At 32.1% G+C, this 20,550-nt stretch overlaps 1 long non-coding RNA gene across 1 annotated transcript in view; it reads right to left on the bottom strand.

Moving 5' to 3' along the window:
- Window positions 1–18,889: 18,889 nt before the first annotated feature.
- Window positions 18,890–20,550, bottom strand: part of LOC136034887 (uncharacterized) — a 102,047-nt gene continuing 100,386 nt past the window's right edge. The window contains exon 9 of the long non-coding RNA XR_010619271.1: window positions 18,890–18,954. This is a non-coding gene — a long non-coding RNA (uncharacterized LOC136034887). The remainder of the gene's footprint in view (window positions 18,955–20,550) is intronic.

The following is a 20,550-nucleotide window of genomic DNA, read 5'->3' as shown; positions in this document are numbered from 1 at the left end:
AATTGAGTCTTTCAATTTTGCGACAATGTTTACTAATTTATCACTTAATGCAGTGTTAGATAATTTAAAAACGGTTATCAAGAAATCTTTCCTCTTATCTAGTAAGAGGTTCTTAAAAATAGACACTTATAATAAAAAAGCTATATGAACAAATTGCACTAAGACTACAGTTAACTTGAGATACAGCTTGGATATGATTTTTGATTTATTTTATATAATACTTATATGAGATTTAATGGTAATTTGTACAAGCAAATCGTGGGAATTCCCATGGGGGGGGGGGAATGCCAAGCCATTTATAGCTGACTTGTTTTTAAGTCAACTAGCATATAATTATATGATGGATAAGAAAAATCCAAATAATTTAAAACATGTTTTGTCAAATAATAAAAGATATTTAGATGATATTTTGGTCTTGAATTGTAAGGATTTCATTGATGTTTCTAAAAATATATATCAATCAGAGCTTACTCTTGAACCTAGTCATGGCACTGGTTTAGAAGATCATTTCTTAGATTTAAATATTAATATTTCTGATAATAATAGATTAAGTTTTAAAATGTATAATAAAACGGATGATTTTGATTTTGAAGTGATTAATTTCCCCTTCCCTGAAAATAAAATAAACTCAAATATCACATATTCATCGTTTTTCCCACAGTTACTTCGATATGCAAGGATTTGTAGTAATTATATTGATTTTAAAAATAGATGTAAAATATTAAGCCAAAAATTGATTTTAAGAGGTTTTTCAGCAAATAAATTAACTTGGCAATTTAAAAAATTTAGTTTTCATTATAACGAACTTTTAAATGGTACTTTTTTACTTTGTACGAACTTTTAAATGTTACTTTTTTACTTTGTAAAGTGCCGAAACCCTGTAGGCAAGTGTTTATTCTCCTGATGAGCCCTTGTGTTGGGTTGTTGCCTCTGAATTATTTGTCTTTATTGTTTGGTAAATGACGACTTATACTTATTGACAACATGACTGCCAGTCCATGGATTATTCTTTATGGTTGATTGTGTATGGCTATTCTGTTTGACCTATGTGATTGTATGGATGAGTAGGGTTAAGGCCTCATTCAAGGACTGGTCTATATTAGTCACTAATTTAGGAAAACAGTCTTGCTTTTTTCCTTCTGTCTTCCTTTTTTTTAGTGTGTTTGTGCTGTTGCATTGGTGATTTCTCGTTTCGTTATATTTTTCCAGGTTGGATCCAGTGCTGGTGGAGAAAATTTTTTAGTTTTCTCCCCGAAAGACCTTTACCCTGGTCCAGGTTTTTAACCTGATATTGTTAATTATTGGTGAGATGTCACTTATGCAAGTTTCATGTTTTTTCATGTTTTCATGAAACGACATTTTTTTTTATGTTTTTGTATTTATTGACCTATTGACCTTGGCATGTTTTTTGGACTTTGATTTTGATTTATTTTCAAAAATTTTTAATGCAACAAAATACGAATATTAGCCTCGGAGCTCGGGACGATTTTATGAAAGCTAGTAAGTGTAAAAGTCGTTGTTTTCTTTGCCAAGATTATTTTATCCCACGGACTTCTGTTAAGAGTACATTGTATAATAAAAATTTTGCATGCAAGTTACGTGTTAATGTTAATTGTAAAACAACCGATGTAATTTACCTATTAGAATGGAATAAATGCTGCCTACAATATATGGGGGAAAAACTAATAATATATATATAAGATTTTCTGGACACAAGACAACAGTTAATAAAGAAAAAACTAATAGCTATCTAGGTCAACATTGTAATAATGGTATATGTTCCATATCAGATATGACTGTCACAATTTTAGAAAATTTAGAGTTAGAAAATTTAAATAAAGAAGAGAAGAATAATAGACTACGTAAACAGGAGGATTTCCTGATCCATACTCTTGGTACAGCTGATCCTTTTGGGCTAAATGATCGTGTAGCAAAATATAGTGACATGTCTCATGTTGTTGTTAAATGTATTGATGGTTTTTTGGACCATCCTTCTTTTACTTGTCCTACTAAACGTAAAAACGATCGAGAGGACATAGGAAAAATAATAGAAAACATGAATTAGATTTACAGATGCTTTCTATAGATCTATACCAGCTACTTCAATCTAGGGGTGTGATTTCTGTAATAAAATGTCTATATAATTTATCCAAGAGGAATTTAATCAAACTTTTCTGGATTGTTAAGAATAATACAGCTCTTGAATATAATTTAAAGTAATATGCGATACAATTTGCATTCTAACTAAAACGAAATTTATTTCAAAAAAGAAAATGTTTGATAAGATTGGTAATAAGGACAACAGATTATATTTACCTATTAATTTTACTTTTAAGCAGATTGAAGATATTAATTTACCGGAAAATTCAAATCAGCGGGATGTGAAACAGGCCCTTCCTAGTAATTTGAATTATAATGATAGTCCAGTTTTAACTTTTAAATTTTCAAAAACTATTGGGCAAATGATTTTTAATTAATTTAATACTTAAAAGATTACATAGTGATATAAATTGGAAACCGGTTTGTAACTTTAAGCAACTTGACCCATTTGTAAATCCCACTTACAAAAATGTTATAACAGGGGACTTTTCAATAATAAAGCAAGATGATTTTCAAATTATAATGAATAACGGGGCTAATTTCTGTGTTTCTCATCATCTGAAACCATCGAATGTTCTTGATAGCTAGGAAAATGATTTTGATTTATTTATTGATAAGTGCTGTAAGAAAGAGAATAAAAATAAAGAGATAACTTCGAAGACCACACTGCCTTTCCATGACGAAAGTAAAACAGTTCAAAATAGGGTGATTTTTTCAAATCACCCCACAGTTCAAAAAAACAGTTCAAAATTATACTGTATATGTGTTCCAAATATCCAGTTAAATAATTTTATATTTCACTGTCAATAAAAAGGTATCATCCCTATTTTGAACTGTTTTACTCTCGTAAAAATAAAGAGAGTTTTCAAAGTTGGAAGAATTTAATTATTAGTAGAATACGAAATAAAATATATTCTAAATTAAAAATTAGTAACACTAAATCATTTTTTTATAATGCTAAGATAAAACAAGCAATTGCTAATCTACATAATGAATTTGTAATTGTGCCGGTGGATAAAGCTAATAATAATTTTGCCATAATTCGTCAGAAGCTGTATTGTGATATCTTAAAAAGGGAGTTATGCACAAATAATGTTTACAAAAAGGTGAATTTAGAGGATGGAAATTTAATTGAAAAGACTGCAGAAATACTTTTTAAAAATTTTAATATTAAAATAAATGACAATGGTAAAAAGTTCCCTTTCCTATATTGGACGGTAAAAGTTCATAAGAATCCCCCCTTAACCATGGTTTATTGCTGGAGCAGCTAAATGTCCAACCCGCATTGCTGCTACTGACCTCTCTTTAATTTTAAAGGAAATTATAAATAAACTTAAAACCTATTGTTCTGGTATTTAAAAATTTTCAAATTTTAATCCATATTGGAGTGTTAATAATTCAATGCAGGTGATAAATTCTTTAACAATGGTTTATGCTAAAAGAATTGAGTCTTTCGATTTTGCGATAATGAATACTAATTTATCACTTAATATTGTGTTAGATAATTTAAAAACGGTTATCAAGAAATCTTTCCTCTTATCTAGTAAGAGGTTCTTAAAAATAGACACTCATAATAAAAAAGCTATATGGACAAATTGTTTTAAGACTACAGTTAACTTGAGATGTTACAGCTTGGATATTTTTGATTTATTAGAATTTGTTTTATATAATATTTATATAAGATTTAATGATAATTTATACAAACAAATCGTGGGAATTCCCATGGGTGGGGGAATGCCAGCCCATTTATAGCTGACTTGTTTTTAAGTCAACTAGAATATAATTATATGATGAATAAGAATAATTCAAATAATTTAAAACATGTTTTGTCAAATAATAAAAGATATTTAGATGATATTTTGGTCTTAAATTGTAAGGATTTCATTGACATTTCTAAAAATATATATCCATCAGAGCTTACTCTTGAACCTAGTCATGGCACTGGTTTAGAAGATCATTTCTTAGATTTAAATATTAATATTTCTGATAAAAATAAATTAAGTTTTAAATTGTATAATAAAACGGATGATTTTGAAGTGATTAATTTCCCATTCCCTGAAATTAATATACAATCAAATATCACATATTCGGCGTTTTTCTCACAGTTACTTCGATATGCAAGGATTTGTAGTAATTATATTGATTTTAAAAATAGATGTGAAATCTTAAGCCAAAAATTGATTTTAAGAGGTTTTTCTGCAAATAAATTAACTTGGCAATTTAAAAAGTTTAGTTTTCATTATAACAAACTTTTAAATAAATACCAAAAAAAAATTATCTGGAAATACTTAGAGAAATTTTTGGTTAATTTTGTAGGTTCGCGAAAAGGTGATGCAGCCCCATCTATTTGGTGAATTGTGTGTCTAAAAGAGCGGATATTTCAAAAATAGCCACATGGTACTGATGAAATCTGTAACTGTTTTAGTTCATTCAGGTTTTTCGCAAAGAGTTAATATTTGTGATTTGGTAAAATTTATTACATTTAGTTTACCTACTGCTGCTAAGCAGAGGATTATATTAATAGGATAAGCTTGTTTTGGCGTTACTTGGTTGTTCTACATTTGCTTGTTTTTTCATAGGCATACATTTTGGGGGTGATACCTAACACGGGGATACCATAGGTATTCGGTGGTAGGCACACCACTTGATTGGGTACAGAATTGAAAGTGCCAATTTAAATGACGACTTATACTTATTGACGAAATGACTGCCTGTCCATGAATTATTCCTTATTGTTGATTGTGTATGGCTATGCTGTTTGACCTATTTGATTGTATGGATGAGTAGGGTTAAGGCCTCATTCAAGTGCTGGTCTATATTAGTCACTAATTTAGGAAAACAGTCTGCCTTTTCTCCTTCTGTCTTCCTTTTTTTAATGTGTTTGTGCTGTTGCATTGGTGATTTCTTTTTTCGTTACATTTTTCCAGGTTGGATCCAGGGCTGGTGGAGAAACTTTTTTAGTTTTCTCCCCGACAGACCTTTACCCTGGTCCAGGTTTTTAACCTGATATTGTTAATTATTGGCGAGATGGCACTTAAGCAAGTTTCATGTTTTTTCATGTTTTCATGAAACAACATTTTTTTTCATATTTAGGTATTTATTGACCTATTGACAATGGCATGTTTTTTGGACTTTGATTGTTGGATTTTGATTTGTATGTTGGTTTGATTCGGATCTATTTTCAAAAATTTTTAATGCAACAAAATACGAATATTAGCCTCGGAACTCGGAACGATTTTATGAAAGTTAGTAAGTGTAAGAGTCGTTGTTTTCTTTGCCAAGATTATTTTATCCCACGGACTTCTGTTAAGAGTAGACTGTATAATAAAAATGTTGCAGCCAAGTTACGTGGTAATGTTAATTTTAAAACAACCGATGTAATTTACCTATTGGAATGTAATAAATGCTGCCTAGAATATGTGGGGGAAACAACTAATAATATATATAAAAGATTTTCTGGACACAAGACAACAGTTAATAAAGAAAAAACTAATAACTATCTAGTTCAACATTGTAATAATGTTATGTGTTCCGATATAACTGTCACAATTTTAGAAAATTTAGAGTTAGAAAATTTAAATAAAGAAGAGAAGAATAATAGATTACGTAAACAGGAGGATTTCAGGATCCATACTCTTCGTACAGCTTATCCTTTTGGGCTAAATGATCGTGTAGCAAAATATAGTGACATGTCTCATGTTGTTGTTAAATGTATTGATGGTTTTATGGACCATCCTTCTTTTACTTGTCCTACTAAACGCAAAAACGATCGAGAGGACATAGGAAAAATAATAGAAAAAATGAATTAGATTTACATATGCTTTCTATAGATCTATGCCAGCTACTTGAATCTAGGGGTATGATTTCTGTAATAAAATGTCTAAATAATTTATCCAAGAAGAATTTAATCAAACTTTTCTGGATTGTTAAGAACAATACAGCTCTTGAATATAATTTTAAGGTAATTTGCGATACTTTCTTTTGTAATCTGTTTGATGATTTTTCTAGTTTTATTAATTTACCACAAAAGAAGGCAGTAGTTTTAGGGGACTTCAATTGTAATTTACTAAATGTTAGCAATAATAATGATTGTGATACCTTTTTTGAAACATTCACCTCAAGTGGTCTTCCCACAATCCTTTTTCCTACTAGAGTTGATCCTTTGAGGTTTACAGCTACTGTAACTGACAACATTTTTGTATCCACTTTCCTGGGAAACCACCTGTCCTCCAAATAATATTTTCTGACCTGTCAGATCACTTTCGAAACTATCTCTCGCTACCCTCCCTACCAGCTACTCAACCCTCTAGAACTAATACCCCTACGTATAATAGAATATATAATACTGTGAATATGAACAGGTTCACGGATCGTTTGAAATCCTTCAACTGGTCCAAGGTTTTGGATTGTCAGGATGTTAATTCAGCCACAAATGGTTTTACACAGGGACTGAGTGATCGTATCAGTTCAACCTTTCCAGTTGGTAAATCAAACTGAAAAACTACCCATATACGCCCCTGGATGTCTAATAGCCTGAGATCTCTTCATACCAAAAAATGAACAATATAAGTTAGCTTGCAAAACCAGTAACGTTATTGACGTAAATAATTATAAAAAATACAAAAATTTATATACCAAACTTGTCCGGGAAACAAAAAAATTATTATTATTCAAAAATCTCTCATTGCAAAGGGAACTTGCAAAACATTTGGTCCACAATAAATGAAATTCTTTCAAAAAAAGGAATTCAAGATCTGTACCTCTTAACCTTAAGGACATCGGTTGCAGATTAATTGACCCAAGTTCAGAACCGAATGCTTTTAATAATTATTTCACTAATATTCCGAATGCTAACTCCTGTTCCTTCTCCCAGTCAGTACAACCTAGCAAGAATCCTGGATCCATGTTTTTCTCCCCAACTGATCGTAAAGAGGTGCTTCAAGTTATCAAATGTCTCTCTATTAGTAGTACACCAGACTTCTTTGGCACAAGTAATAAGCTTCTTAGGACCGTATCTTCCTATGTTTGTGAACCCGTTGTGCACATAGTAAACCTGTCTATGACCAATGGAGTCTTCCCAAAAATATTTAAACCATTGTTATCCCGATTCATAAAAAGGCGATCCGTGTGAGATAATTAATTATCGTCCAATCTCACTTCTCCCACTTATATCTAAAGTGCTCCAGAGAATTATATTCCGACGTCTTTCTCCCTTTTTATTTGGGATTTATTCTTCAGATTCGTTGATTTCTCCTCATCAATATGGCTTCCGTTCCAAATTTTCAACTGCTCAAGCACTAATAGACGCCACACAGTTTATACGTTCCCTACTTGACCTTAAAAGCACTGTATTGGGCTTATTTCTGGACTTTTCTAAGGACTTTGATATGGTTGATCACAGTGTTTTATTAAGTAAACTCAACAACTTAGGGATTCGTGGAGTTCCTTTCTCAGGGTTTGGCTCTTATCTCTCTGGTAGAGTACACAGTGTGAGTCTGGGCGGGGTGACTTCATATCCCCTACCTGTCCGAAGGGGAGTCCCACAGGGCTCTGTTCTTGGTCCAATACTTTTTATCCTTTATATTAATGATTTGGTTACGGACCTGGGTCCATCAGTGCACCCAGTACTTTTTGCTGACGATAGCAACTTTTTCATCACCGGTCCTAATTTACCATCCGTCGTGGCCTCTACTCAAACCCTTCTGAATAGAGTACAGGAGTGGTGTCTAGTTAACTGCATGACCATTAACATAAAAAAGTCAGGTTGTATTATTTCGAACCCCTTACAAAAAAAGAAGCTCAGCAAGCACTTATGCACTAGGCCTAAATTATTCTACCAATCTCCTCCCACAGGTCGAAGTTGCCAAGTTTCTTGGTGTCCACATAGACTCCTCCCTATCATTTGCAACACACGTGTCCTACATCAGAGCCATACTTTTGCGAATGGTAAGTATGATTAATCGTGCAAATTATTTTCTTTCCTCCCGATATCCTTGTCACCCTTTATTACTCTTTTATTTACCCATATATCTCATACTGTGGATCTGTTTGGGGCAACACTCCCTTCGGTTACCAATAAATTAAAATCTGCCCAAAACCGTGCCATCAAAGCAGTTTTTCAGCTGCCCCGACTATATCTCATCCAGGACTTGTACTCCGATTTTGGTATTATACCTTTTGAACAAATCATAAAAAAATTAAATCTATACCTTGCATACTCCGCTTACCGTAACAATCTTCCACCTCAATTATTATCTTATTTTCATATTAATAATTCTGAAGGCCTCTGTCTCCGTTCATTCAATGTCCCCAAGTGTGTCTCTAGTTCCGCCCAGCGATTCCCCATTTATAAATCTATACTTCAATGGAATATAATACCCTCCAGTGTCGAGCTATCCACAAGTTTTCGCACGCTGTATAACAATGTACTAAAATTTTGATATTATAACTCTCTAAATTCTTATTCAATTTGCAATAGTTACCCATGTTTTCTCTTTTCTTTTTTTCTCTCTTCTTCATTTTCAATTTTCTTGTGGTTATGATCCTCCACAAGTTCGCTCCCAGGATCCTTATTATTAATGGTGTAATATTTTATTTTTATTTGAATAAATTGAACTGAATACAATTTGCATTCTAACTAAAACGAAATTTATTTCAAAAAAGAAAAAGTTTGATAAGATTGGTAATAAGGACAACAGATTATATTTACCTATTAATTTTACTTGTAAGCAAATTGAAAATATTAATTTACCGTAAATTTTAAGTCAGCGGGATGTGAAACAGGCCCTTATTAGTAATTTGAATTATAATGAGAGTCCAGTTTTAACTTATAAATTTTAAAAAACTATTGGGCAAATAATTTTTAATTATAATTTAATACTTAAAATAATAGATAGTGATATAAATTGGAAGCCAGTTTGTAACTGTAAGCAACTTGGCCCATTTGTAAATCCCACTTACAAACTGGTTATAACAGGGGACTTGTCAATAATAAAGCAAGATGATCTTCAAATTATAATGAATAAAGGGGCTAATTTCCGTCTTTCTCATCATTTGAAACCATCGAGTGTTCTTGATAGCTTGGAAAATGATTTTGATTTATTTATTGATAAGTGGTATAAGAAAGAGAATAAAAATAAAGAGAGTTTTCAAAGTTGGAAGAATTTAATTGTTAGTAGAATACGAAATAAAATATATGCTAACTTGAAAAATAGTAACACTAAATCATTATTTTATAATGCTAAGATAAAACAAGCAATTACTAATCTAAAGAATGAATTTGTAATTGTGCCGGTGGATAAAGCTAATAACAATTTTGCCATAATTTGTCAGAAGCTGTATTGTGATATCTTAAAAATAGAGTTATGCACAACTAATGTTTACGAAAAGGTGAATTTAGAGGATGAGAATTTAATTGAAAAGACTGAAGAAATACTTTTAAAAAATTTTAATATTAAAATAAATGACAATGATAAAACGTTCTCTTTCCTATATTGGACTGTAAAATTTCATAAGAATCCCCCTAAACCACGGTTTATTGCTAGAGTAGCTAAATGTCCAACTCGCATTGCTGCTACTGACCTCTCTTTAATTTTAAAGGAAATTATAAATAAACTTAAAACCTATTGTTCTGGTATTAAAAATTTTCAAATTTTAATCCATATTGGAGTGTTAATAATTCACTGCAGGTGATAGATTCTTTAACAATGGTTTCATCTAAAAGAATTGAGTCTTTCAATTTTGCGACTATGTATACTAGTTTATCACTTAATGTGGTATTAGATAATTTAAAAACGGTTATCAAGAAATCTCTCCTCTTATCTAGTAAGAGGTTCTTAAAAATATGCACTTATAATAAAAAGCTATATGGACCAATTGCTTTAAGACTACAGTTAACTTGAGATGTTACAGCTTGGATATGATTTTGATTTATTAGAATTTGTTATATATAATACTTATATACGATTTAATTGTAATTTGTACAAGCAAATCGTGGGAATTCCCATAGGGTGGGGGGAATGCCAAGATAAGACAAGCAATAGCTAATCTACAGAATGAATTTGTAATTGTGCCGGTGGATAAAGCTAATAAAAGTTTTACCATAATTTGTCAGAAGCTGTATTGTGATATCTTAAAAAGAGAGTTATGTACAACTAATGTTTACGAAAAGTTAAATTTAGAGGATGAGAATTCAATTGAAAAGACTGAAGAAATACTTTTTAAAAATCTTAATATGAAAATAAATGACAATGATAAAAAGTTCTCTTTCCTATATTGGACTGTAAAATTTCATAACAATCCCCCTAAAACGGTTTATTGCTGGAGCAGCTAAATGTCCTATCCGAATTGCTGCTACTGACCTCTCTTTAATTTTAAAGGAAATTATAAATAAACTTAAAACCTATTGTTCTGGTATTTAAAAAAATTCAAATTTTAATCCATATTGGAGTGTTAATAATTCACTGCAAGTGACAGATTCTTTAACAATGGTTTCATCTAAAAGAATTGAGTCTTTCAATTTTGCGACTATGTATACTAGTTTATCACTTAATGTAGTGTTAGTTAATTTAAAAACGGTTATCAAGAAATCTTTCCTCTTATCTAGTAAGAGGTTCTTAAAAATAGACACTTATAATAAAAAAGCTATATGGACAAATTGTTTTAAGACTACAGTTAACTTAAGATAATACAGCTGGGATATGATTTTGATTTATTAGAATTTGTTTTATATAATACTTATATAAGATCTAATGGTAATTTGTACAAGCCAATCGTGTGCATTTCCATAGGAATGGGGGGAATGCCAGCCCATTTATAGCTGACTTGTTTTTAAGTCAACTAGAATATATTTATATGATGGATAAGAATAATCCAAATAATTTAAAACATGTTTTGTCAAATAATAAAAGATATATAGATGATATTTTGGTTTTAAATTGTAAGGATTTCATTGATATTTCTAAAATTATATATCCATCAGAGTTTACTCTTGAACCTAGTCATGGAACTGGTTTAGAACATCATTTCTTAGATTTAAATACTAATATTTCTGATAATAATAAATTAAGTTTTAAAATGTATAATAAAACGGATGATTTTGATGTGATTAATTTCCCATTCCCTGAAAGTAATATACACTCAAATATCACATATTCGGCGTTTTTCTCACAGTTACTTCGATATGTAAGGATTTTTAGTCATTATATTGAAAACAGATCTGTTTTTTCAAATATTTTTCAAACAACTGTTCTTGCTGTGCAATTCATGTTGAATAACATATCAATCCTTTTAATCTATATTATCCTACTGGCCCTGCTTTTGAGAACAGCTCAGTTTTTTGAAATATGTAAATGACCTTCTGTGATGTTATAGCTTCGTAACATACAACTATAATCACTCCTCGAGGTAATTTTTTTCAAACAACTATTCTTGCTGCGCAATTCATGTTCAATCACACATTGATTCTTTTAATCCTACTATCACTGCTTTTGAGAACACCTCAGTTTTTGAAATATCTCTGATGGTATAGCTTAGTAACATACAACTGTAATCAGCCCTCGAGATAATTTTTTTCTAACATTAATGGACTTCATCATTGGGTGAGAAAAATGTTTTTCAACATAATGCCAATTTTCTATAAAATATAAAACTATCTTTCAAATATAATGGTACGGACTTTCTTGAAGTTTATGCAAGATCGACACAAATTGATCGTATTGGTCTTCACCTTTAGGCATCAATCAATGTGTCATAATCACTAGTTACGCAGCTTTTATACCGTACTTTATCAATTTCACCGGAAACGAATTTCATCTACAAAAACGAAAAAAAACAGGACCTTCAAAACTTGAGGCAGTTACATATAACGTATGAAAGTTTCAGACATGACATTAAGCCGTGACGATGACGATAAATTAAACAACCGTGTTATTTTTGTTTAGACGAACTACCCACTTATAGGTAGGTTTGACTTTTAGTTTGTTTCTTAATAGATCAACCCGATTCAAAGAATGTCTGGACAATTTTCGGGGTTCTACTTGGTTTATGTATCATCGTTGTGGTGTCCGTTTTGGCGTATTTTGCATGTCGTCAGTTGCAAAGAAGAAACGCAGAATCTGGGAAGACTTAAATTGAGTCCAACGTAACTGACTCAAATGTAGTTTGCAGCTGATTTGAAAAATGCGCTGTTCTTTATTGCTGTTTGTCTTATTGTATTTTTCCCTTTTATTTTTCTTTCTTTTCCTTCAGTATTTACACCTTCCTGTTCTATTTTACTTGTCATTTTTTTTGTTTCAGAGCAAAATAATCAAGTTCGTTTTATAGCCTTTTTACTTGGGAATGCTAAGCAGTTGACGTTACTGGTGTTCACGCGACTACATCATGACTCCCGGTCACCTGTTTCGGTAAGTAATTATGGCTGAATTAGATTCTCCCTAGGAGATTAACGCCAACATAACACTAGGGAGATTAAATGATAATGAATTTAAGAGATTTAATTTTAATGAAATTATAAATAATCCGGTTGGTAAAGCCGCCAATAAGAGCTTTGATGAAAATTTTGAGAATATTATTGATAACGTGTTTGTGGAGGAGCTGAGATTCCGGGACTCCAGAGCTTGGTAAGGTGATGTTTTACGGTTGTGCATCTTAACGTTCAGGGCCTAAATTCTTCATTCGACGATATTCAATTATTATGTGGGGATTCGTGCCCTGCAATTGGTGGAATCGGATTTTACATCCAAAATAATTTTCAGGCGGTACTAAGACATGATTTATGTATAAATACTGTAAAGGTAATTACTTATTATTGAAATCCCAATTAACGCTAAGGTAAGGGTAATAATTGGCGAAGTATATCGTTCTGCAAGCGGATCTACGACTGAATTTCTTGAACATTAGAAGACGTTCTTAAGATAGTTTGTGTTGAAAAATATGAAGCTGTATTGATGGGCGACTTTAACCTTGAACTTGCAAAATCGTCATCTAGGCAGGCTTCTAATCTCTTGTCGTCACTAATTTCGTACGGATTGGCTCCTTGAATAAACATACCGACAAGGATTTCAAACCAGTCAGCAACATTAATTGACAATATTTTTTCTTCGCTAAACTCCATTAGGAATGAAATACTGCTTACTGACATTTCCGACCGTTAGCCAGTTTCAGGCCTGTTTCAAATCCTCCAAAATCCCCTAAGATTAGTCCCCCAGGATAAAATGAGATTCTGTTGTTCACCAGTGGAGCTATATAGATTGAAAGAAGATCTTGATACATATTCATGGGACTTGTCTTTACAGAAAATATTAGTTTAGGTAATTATAACGACATATTTGGCCGGTTTTATGACACTGTTAAGGAAAAATTTGCGTCTTATTGTCTAAAAGCTCCTTTAAAAAATCCTCAATCAAAAAGATCAACACCTGTAGCTCCCTGGTTAACATCTGGAGTCCTAAAGTCAATAAAAAGGAAGCAGAACCTTTGGAAAGAGCACAAAAAAAGACCAAATAATGCTAAGTTAGAAGCATTTAAGTTGTACCGTAATAATCTGAAATCAATTATTCGAAGAGCTAAAACAGTATATTTTACAAGGAGACTTGTTGATTGCGGTAAAAATATAAAAAAGACGTAGGACGTGATTAAGGAAATTAGTCGGCCGTCCACGAACCCAAAAAGTCTCCCTAAATCTCTCATTGTAGACGATCAACTTGTCACAGAAAAAGGCTAAATACGACATCATCGGAAAAAATTCTTTGCGGAGATAGGGAAAAAAACTGCTAATAGCGTTGCTTATTGCTCTATGCCACAGTCTTGGAAGCAGTTCCTAGGCCCCTCGTTCTTGAAATCAATGGTTCTTGAGGAGGTTACAGTGCAGGAAATAAGAAATGTTGTTTTGTCTTTAAAAAATTCTTTAGCAGGTTTTGACCAAATTTCTGCTAAAGCAATTACACATATTCTTCCATCGATTATCACCCCAACTTACCATTTGATTAATAGGTGATTTTAACTTGGAGTATTTCCCCAACGTCTTAAACTTACGTGTGTGATAGCTCTCTTTAAAGGAGGTGACCGTAAGGATCCTGCGAACTACTGACCGATCTCTCTTTTGTCAGTGTTCTCTAAGATATTTGAAAAGGCAATGCTCAAATGTCTGGTGAGATTTCTTGAAGCAAAATTTTTTCCGTCATCATCAGTTTGGGTTTTGCATAAAATATTCAACAGAACACGCTTGTAATAGACTTCTTCAGTTTATACGACGATCTTTAGATTATAATCTCATTCCTGCAGCCATTTTTCTTGATGTAAAGAAAGCTTTTGACAGCCTAACACATAAGATCCTCACTGGTAACCTTTGGCATCTTGGTGTGCGTGGGGAAGCATTGTCTTGGTTCTCGTCATACCTAACTGACAGATCTATCGCCATGGAAATTACAGACGAAAAGGTTTCAAGTGAATACAGAGTACCCCAAAGTTCTATTCTTGAGCCAATACTCTTCCTCATCTATTTGAAGGATTTCTACCGACTTTTTAACACCACAATTAACAATGTTTGCTGTGGATTGTGTCATCTTTGCTGTGGATTGTGTCACTCTAATTCTACGTTGGTGTTCACATCTGATAGTCGAGAAAAATTTACAGCATTTGCAGATGACACAACTTTAGGTGCTGCAGCTCTGGATGACTCATACCTTATTCTAAAGCTTCAAGCAATGAATGAGAAGATACTTTTTTGGTTTGACATAAATCAACTAACTTTAAATGTAAAAATGTCACACCTTCATATTATCTCGTAGAGGTTTGCGCTGCCCCACAATTACTGAGCTTCATTCACAAAGAGGCTCCATAAGTCGTCCCCCAGATCAATATATGCGATTCCTAGGAGTTCTTTTGGATGAAAATGTTTCGTTTAAGTGGCATGTTCAAAAAATAAAAGTGAAAATTTTCCGAGGAGTATGGATCATCCGAAAGTTAAAGCGTTTATTTCCTTTCCCTATTCTCCGTCTTTTATACTTCTCTCTCATTTACCCTTATATATTTTACTGTTCGTCTCTGTGGATTTCCACATTTCCTCGGTACTTACTCCTATTCACTATTTTCATGAGAGAGACGCAAGAATTCTATAGTCGGCTACACACATTTCTCTTGACCTCCTTAAGATTATAGATATTTATATTTTCTCTTTATCTTCGTTGGCATTTCCATACATCTAGGGAGATCTCCCATGTTTTTTTCGGAAGTGCTCAAACTAGTAGGGGAAGTAAATTTGAATAATGTTTGTAACCGGCAGGGTGTGATGATTTCAGCTAGTTTCTTGGTTCGTTCAGACTTCGGCCTGGCCGTGGGGCGTGCTTGGAACTGGGTTCCCGCTGAGATTCGATAATCACGAACACTTGGGTCCTTTAAAAGGACAGATGAAAAGTTTCTTATGTTTTTTCTTGGGGTTGTTACTGTATCCTCGATGACGCAGAGAATTTTAATTTGTATTTTATTGTCGAGTGATGTGAGGGTCGCTGTTTTGTGGAGACTGCCAGTGAGTTGATTTCTTTCCCTTATAGATTTATATTTAGATGTTAGTTAGTATGTTTATGACAAGTTTTATCATTCTTTATTTATTGTATGCTGCTTCCCAAATAACGGGCCAGGCCTTTTGGGATATTGTTTTTGTTATTTATGAAAATAAATAGAACTTGAATAGAGCAACTAATGAGTTGAAAAACTTTTAAGCGAAATAAAAATTCATATCAAATTATTAAGAAAGAAGATTTAGACATTGGAATGGTATACACGATGACAGGATTGAAACATGTTACATCTAAATATGGAAAGAAAATGGTTATCATTATTGATTTTAAAGGTGAAATGGTTGATCTATTTGCACCTAAGCGTTTTCATTCTAAAGCAACTGATCTTGCAACAATTTAAAAAATTAGACAAAGGTATGATTTTAAAAGTTATTGAAAGAAAATATAAAGATAATGTAAATTATTTAGATATTGATATCGAATTATCTACTATATATTAAATCATATTAAATTGTTGCATTTTATCAATAGTATAGGAAAAATAGAATATAAATAAACCCTTATTTCACAAATTCATCAAGTTCTTATGTCCCAAGACCTGTTTTGATCTTAAAGCTCAGGATGGGAAATTGTAAAAATGTTAGAAGTTTTCATTTAAATTTATGTAAGCTCAATTAAAAATGGGGTAAAATGATAGGGTGATCAAGGTATAGTCTAGAAACCATATTCACATTGTGAAAAATAAAAATTGGACCAAATTTGATTTCCAAGGACCTGTTGTTGGTGTTTTACATACTTGGAGTCAGCAGAAGAGAATTATTGTTTTGATGAATTAATTGTTATCAAAATTCTTTTTCAAAGAAAAAGTTGATTGACAGCAACCCATGAACCAGTGTCCAGTTTCAGGAAAATCAGCTGGTAGTGTGGTAATAGACTGTAATGTATTGAGTAAGAATTGTGTGAAAACTGTAAAAATGTCTGAGGAGTTTCATTTTAAAATATTTATTCCATACAAATTTATTCTTGAGCTTGATGAGCTAAAAAAATTAAAATGCGAAAAGCACAAAAACAAGTGCAAATTGACATGCAGCAGTTATAAGTCAAAAACAAGTGCTCGTAAAATCTCGAATTATCTTATGGAAGTTTGTGAAACTAATCCGAGTAGGGTAATTTGTCAATCAGTAATAGATGCAAAACAGTGAATAGCACTATTAAGTGTTTTATAAACCTAAGAAAAAACAATTAGATGTGTATCTTCTTTCAGACGAAAAAAACGACCGAATCGAAGCATTTAGAAGTAATAAATTGACAAACTAGTAGAAAGGCTCTAAAGAAAAAGGTCACACTTTAATGTGTGACCTATTGAATGTGTTACTTAATGAGTATACTTTGGCGGTTGTTGACTTTTCTGAGTGCATTTTTTTTGGCCGGCTTTCACGTTTAGCCCTCTAGAAATTTTCTAAGTTGCTTTCTTTCGGTTATTATTAAACTGATTTAAGTGCTATAGATTTCTGGCCTCACTTTTTTTTTAATTTCTCTACCATTTTTTAAAAATCCACATTGTTTCGTCCATGATACCTGTGATACCATGAAGTGTAGTCAGCCACTAATTCTGAAAACTAAGAACTATTCAACTAAATGAATACCTGAAGTGAAGAATAGAATGAAATAGAAATGAAGTGAGAGTAAATGGGGATATATATCAGCAAGAAGATTTTAAATATGGTTTCAGTGATGCAAATGAGGATTATTCTAACACTCAACAACGATTTTTGCAGTTAGGATAGAAACATAAAAATGTTGATATTGGAACAATTGTAAGTTAAAATGATTTCAAAACAGTATATTCTTTATTTTGTTTTGATGTTTCAAAGCATAAATTGAATATTTATCTAAGTGGATGAAATGCTAATACAAAAATTAAACTTTTATTAAATCAAGTACCTGCTAATCCATATAACATTACTGCTTTTGATTTTCAGAAAGAAAAGCCATCATGAAGTCATTGATATCAAATTATATGTTAATATATAAATTATTTTCGATTTGGAAATTAATTTTAACAAAATTATTTACTAATAAATGGAGAAACTTTTAAGCGAAATGAGAATGGAAAATAGATATGATAAAACTATTAGGAAAGAAGATTTATACATTGGAATGGAATACACGATTAAAACCATGAATGTATTACAACTAAATATGGAAATAAACTCGTTATTACCATTGATTTCAAAGGCGAAATTGTTGATTTATTTGCATCTAAGCGTTTTGATTCTAAAGTAGTTGATTTTTAAACGAAATTAAAAATTATATAAAGGTATGTTTTTAAAGGTTATTGAAAGAAAAAATAAAGATGATATAAATTATTTAGATATTGATATCGAACTATCCATTAAATATTAAATTATTAAATTTTATCGTTAGTATAAGAAAAATGGAATATAATCAAAGTCTTAATTCAAATGACCTGTTACGATCTTAAAGCTCTGGATGGGAAATTACAAAAATGTCGAAAATTTTTATTTAAATGGTGTGAATTGAGTTGAAAAAGGGGTAAATTGATGGGGTGATCTGAAACCCATATTGACATGTGAAAAGTGTAAAAATGAAACAAAATTTGATTTCCAAGGACCTGTTTTCATGTTGAACGCAGGGATGGAAAATTGTAAAAATGTGCAATAATTGATATTAAAATGATATAAAATGGACTTAAAATGATGTAACTTGAATGGATGAGTCAGGTGGTCGAGAACATAAGTTTTCCATACTAGTCCTTCTAATGATTATTGGCCATTTAAAAAGGTATCTGAAGCATCGATATCACATCGAATGCACTCCCTGCCAAGTTCCTATGGCCACCCCTTCCAGCCCAAAGTGGTCGAGAAAAAATATTTGCCCCATGTTCTGGGACTTTTTGTTGGTGGTGCCGGTATTCTTTGTTATATTTTTCTGTCTGTACTTGGGTCTGCTTGCACAAGACTTTAGAGTATAAAATTTCAAACCGATCAAAAAATACCTTTAACTCTTTTTGGCCCCAGCTTTCGAGGGACCAATACTTTCAAAATATTTTTAACATTATGCCACTCTTGGTCTGAAGACTTACGGATCTGAATTGCAAAATGATAAGGTACAAAGAGTCTGTTACTCAATTTTAAGATCCCTATCAACCTCCCGACTCATATTACGAAGTGAATGATTTTCTTTGCCCAAAAAATAATCTGTGAAAATTTTAAGCCAATGACACACTCAAGATAAAAAAAAACCTTACCTTTTCAAACAGTTCGTGGTCATGAAATGGATGTAAGGAGCGGCCCAGCTCATCAGTAACCAAACTCTAAAAATTGGAATTTTATACTAATAGATACATAAAAAAGAAACTGATTTTTTAAGCTGATTTCAGATTTATAAGTTTCATCAAGTTTTTTCGCACTCATCAAAAGTTACGAGTCTGAGAAAATTTACCTTATTTTTGAAAAAAGGAGGAAACACGTCTTAAAATCTTAAAAGTCATAGAATATTAATGAAAATTACACCAAATATTCAACGTATCAGACAACCCTGCTGTAAAGCTTTCGGGCTTCCATCGGCAAAAATGTGGATATTTGTATTTTTTGACAGAGAAAAGATCACTGATGCTTTTTCATTATTTTTTTCCCGAAGTGATCATATCGACCCAGTAGATATGTAGCCCAATTGTATGAGGGCTAAATCGAAAGCAAATTAAAAGTTCTAGTGTCCTTCTTAAGTGACCAAAATGATATGAGGGCAACAAGGCCCCCTCCCACTCTCATTTTTTCAAAGTCACCGGATCAAAATTTTGAGATAGCCACTTTGTTCCGCATAGTCGAAAAATCTAATAACTATGTTTTTAAGGATGACTTTATCCCCCACGGTCTCCGGGGAACGGGCCGCAAATGATAAACTTTGTCAATTGTTTACGTATAGTTTTGGAAATTGGGAAGTATACGGACATTTTCAGGGTGATTTTTTCTGATGAGGGTAGTAAGTTACGTAGGAGGATCTTTCGGTGAAAGACTTTTCAATGGGGAGAATATTTTCCATAAAGGGGAGGCCAGATTTCCCAGCATTATTTAAAAAATGATCAGAAATTAAATAAAAACACCTTTTTTCTACTGAAAGTAAGGAGCAACATTAACACTTAAAACGAATAGAAACTATTAAGCATGTGAGGGGCTTCACCCCCACGTTAATACCTCACATTAGACGCTAAAGTTTTTTTTTAGTACTTTTAAAAAGGTTTTTATTCTAGTTAAACGGCCTTTGTAATTCAGGGGTCATTCTTATAGAATTGCAGCAAAATTCTGACTTTAACGTAAGAGCGAGGTATTAACAAGGGGGCGAACCACCTCATAAAATTAATATTTTCTGTTTATTTAAGTTTTAATGTTGCTCCTTACTTTCAGTTGACTTCACTTCAGTTACCACCATCGTTTATTTGGAACATAACATTCAAGATTAAATTCCAGTCTGGTAGTTAAAGCCCATGAGGCTCTGAAGTTTATTCAGGAAGTAATGAATCAAAAAGAAAATTATCTTAAAATGTAAACTACCCTAGGTCGATAAGAAGCAAAACAAATGCTAAAATTTCACAAAAATATCCAGTGTGTCATTAACACAAGACGAAAAGGAACAAATGTCGAAATGTTTCTAATGACATCATATTCTGCATCAAAGCAATGGTGCACAAAATCCAAGCCTTTAAAGGTTAACACATTGCAAAGTAAATCAATAATTTTCATCTGGTTTATATTTGGAAGGACTGGACGACCTTTTTAGTCTCAATATTCGTTCCATTCACCGTAAATAGAGTCCAGGTTTGAGCTTTGATTACATTTTACGAGGGGCCTCCATCTGAAGTAGTTACCTTTGGACTTAAATGCTTTTTCTTGAAAATGGGTTGCTATTTCGA

Source organism: Artemia franciscana, chromosome 13 (assembly GCF_032884065.1).
Source record: "Artemia franciscana chromosome 13, ASM3288406v1, whole genome shotgun sequence".
Classification (NCBI taxonomy): Eukaryota; Metazoa; Arthropoda; class Branchiopoda; order Anostraca; family Artemiidae; genus Artemia; species Artemia franciscana.
This window is presented reverse-complemented; position numbering and strand designations above follow the sequence as displayed.